Below are 2,922 nucleotides of genomic sequence, written 5' to 3'. Positions count from 1 at the left end.
ACAAAGAAACAGCAGGTGGCAATATTTCCCAGCATATACAATTCCTGTTCTTCACTCTCCTGGAGAATCAAAGCCCTGAATAAAAATACTAAAATTAATGTAGTTGACACAATGAGCTGGATTTGTTTTAAAAGCTAGTTATTGCATTTTTACTAGGGAATTGTGCTTTTTCTTTAGCACAGTACCAGATGAAGCTGAATACTTAGAAAAGCAACTGTTGATTTTGAAATTGCTGTAATTCCAGACAGACTGTCCTAGTTTTTTTCTTACTTATTTCAAAGATAATTTGAGAGTTGAGTTTTGCATTTATTTCTAAAAGTACACCCTACTATAAGGAACCATTTGGAAACGTGAAGATTCTCATTTGTCTGCTTTTTAAATGACACATCTAAGGATTCCCAAATCCCAACTAGCCATTAAACAGTAGCTGTGTTCTTTTCTTAAACAAAGATTAAGATTTCAAAGTCTCTCTTAAATTCCCACCCATCGTTTGACGCTCAATCAATCATGTAGGATAAGTATGACTTGACGTGGCTGTGGTTGCCACTTTTCAAATGTTTATTTTAGGTATTTTTATCATTAGTTTTGTCAAATCTGAGTATGATCATTACTTGCCCAAAGAGGTTTTAGGCATGAGTTCACCGGCCCATCGTGTTTCAACAGGGATGGCTAGAGCAGACAGTTAGGTTAATTTATCTAGTTGCATGGTCCGGTGTTATTTTAGAATTTTTTTAGGTTAATGTTTATTTTATTTTACTTTAGGCAACAAAACAGTTTTTTAGTTTTAGGTTTTAGTTTTAGTTTCAGTTAACTATACGTAATAACCCTGACCTGGCCTCTCTACTCATTGAAAAATAAGTAAAAGAAAATAAATTGTGCAAACATTTTGGAGCCCAATAAGTGTCCTCCCACAGAGGACTGTTGGTGGGATCATCTGGGTTAATACATTTTTATTTATTTATTTTTTTTTTACAAATATTACGAATGGGAGAGTGATGGTATTTTGCATATAATTAATAGTGATGAACTTTGAATCGCTGCATTAAATCGCATTGCTCTGATTTTCAGTCAGTAAAATGGTGATTGGCAAGCTGATTGGGTGCCTCTTTTGCAGAGGTCATGGGGGTCACTGAAACTCACCACTGGGCCAGATCTTCCAGTGAGACCCATTGGACCTGATGGACCTCTCATGGCGAGCTGCGAAAACAAACCATAAAATCAAAATCAGCAAAATATCATCAAACATATATAATAATTGGAGGACATCTACTCTCTTCAGCCAGAGGAGGTGGGGCGGTGTCCGCATTTGTCAAGGACAGATCTGAGCACTAATCTGTAGCACCTGTCGGGTCGCCCTCCTGCGGGTCGTGAACCTTGCTAGTATTTTTAACTAGTCTCTCCGCATGAGTCAAAGCAGCCTGCGCTGCTCCGTTTCACTCTTGTTTTAGCGCAAACAAGACCGGAGCAAATCCCCTCCTCACCCTCAGTCAAGTTTCCCCCACTTCCCCCTCAGCAAACAGCTGGGAGAAGCTCGAGGGCCATTTGGCCCTTTACTTCTCATACTCACCCTGGCCTGAGAAAGAATGGCCTGAGCCTGGGCTTCTTGAGCCGACACCACTGGACCCTTTTCCCCATCACCGCCAAAACGGAACTGTCAAACATGAACAGAGTATTCATTATTATCATTTACATTTAGAAAAACGTCATACTATCATACACTACACTATAAATATTGAGTCAAACAAACACGAAAAGCAATATTCTGACTATTTAATAAGGATTTAGATATTATTTTCAATATATGCTATAAAGAAGTGAAGTATGCAGTCATTTTTTTCATGTTTCTATTCTCATTATGTATAACACTTTATAATGTTCTATACTATGCTATACTGTAAATACTAAGTATTATGAATATTTAATTACAATTTAGACAGTTTTCAAAACTACCACACAATATGCTGTAAAGAAGGAAAATGTGCAGTCATTATTTTCATTTTTGTATCACATTAAATACTACATATACTATACTATACTGTAAATACTAAGCTAATCAACTACGAAAAGCAAATACTTTTGCAATTTACTAAACAACAATATGCCCTAATGAAGTGAAGTATGCAGTCATTTTTTCATATACTGTATGTAGCCTTATTATAACATTTCATACTATATCTACAGTATACTGTACAAACAAAAAGTTAAATACTATGAATATTTACATACTTATGCAAAATACTAAACAACAATATGCTGCAAAGAAGAGAAGCATGCAGCCATTATTTTTTATGTATGTATGCTTAGTTATTAGGTATAACACCATAATACCTCATAAGCATATAATACTATAATATACAATATTATTTATCAACTACAAAAGGCAACATTTGAAATATTTAATTGAGATTTAGATAGTTTTCAATACTTTTGCAAACTATTAAAGAATAATATGCCTTAAAGAAGTGAATTTTTTCATTTATGTATCAGTACGTATAACACTTCACATTACAACATATACTGTTAAAACTAAGTCAGTCAAATATGAAACACAGCATTATGATGTTATTTAATTAGGATTTAGATGCTTTTCTGAACTTTTAAAAACTACTTCACAACAATAAAAACCTAAGGAAGTGAAGAATGCAGTCATTATTGTTTGTTTTATATATCATCTATTTCCGTGATTTTCAACTTATATACGAAAAAGCACCAAAAGGATATTTAATCAGTATTTAGATGGTTTTTAGCACTTTTCAAGTTATTACACAGTCATATACTCTAAACAGGTTTGTTATAATTGTTTTCATGTATGTATAATTGCAGCAATACATGCATCAAACTGTTGTGCAGTTTAGGCTGGAGAGATTTGCAAAGATATTTGGTGGATTTAGGGGTCTTACTGGCAGCATCAGCATAGTACCA

General features: G+C 34.2%; 1 long non-coding RNA gene across 1 annotated transcript; it reads right to left on the bottom strand.

Annotated features, from left to right (window-relative positions):
* Positions 1-1,139: 1,139 nt before the first annotated feature.
* On the bottom strand, positions 1,140-2,922 carry LOC107579989 (uncharacterized). Its single transcript, XR_001608564.1, has 3 exons — positions 2,901-2,922; positions 1,568-1,651; positions 1,140-1,197 (listed from the first exon to the last, which is right to left on the bottom strand). It is a non-coding gene; the product is annotated as an uncharacterized lncRNA (long non-coding RNA).

Source organism: Sinocyclocheilus grahami, unplaced genomic scaffold (genome assembly GCF_001515645.1).
Source record: "Sinocyclocheilus grahami isolate Dianchi unplaced genomic scaffold, SAMN03320097.WGS_v1.1 scaffold22910.1, whole genome shotgun sequence".
NCBI classification, from domain to species: domain Eukaryota; kingdom Metazoa; phylum Chordata; class Actinopteri; order Cypriniformes; family Cyprinidae; genus Sinocyclocheilus; species Sinocyclocheilus grahami.
Note: the sequence above shows the minus strand (reverse complement) of the source record. Positions and strands in the feature narration are given on the sequence as shown.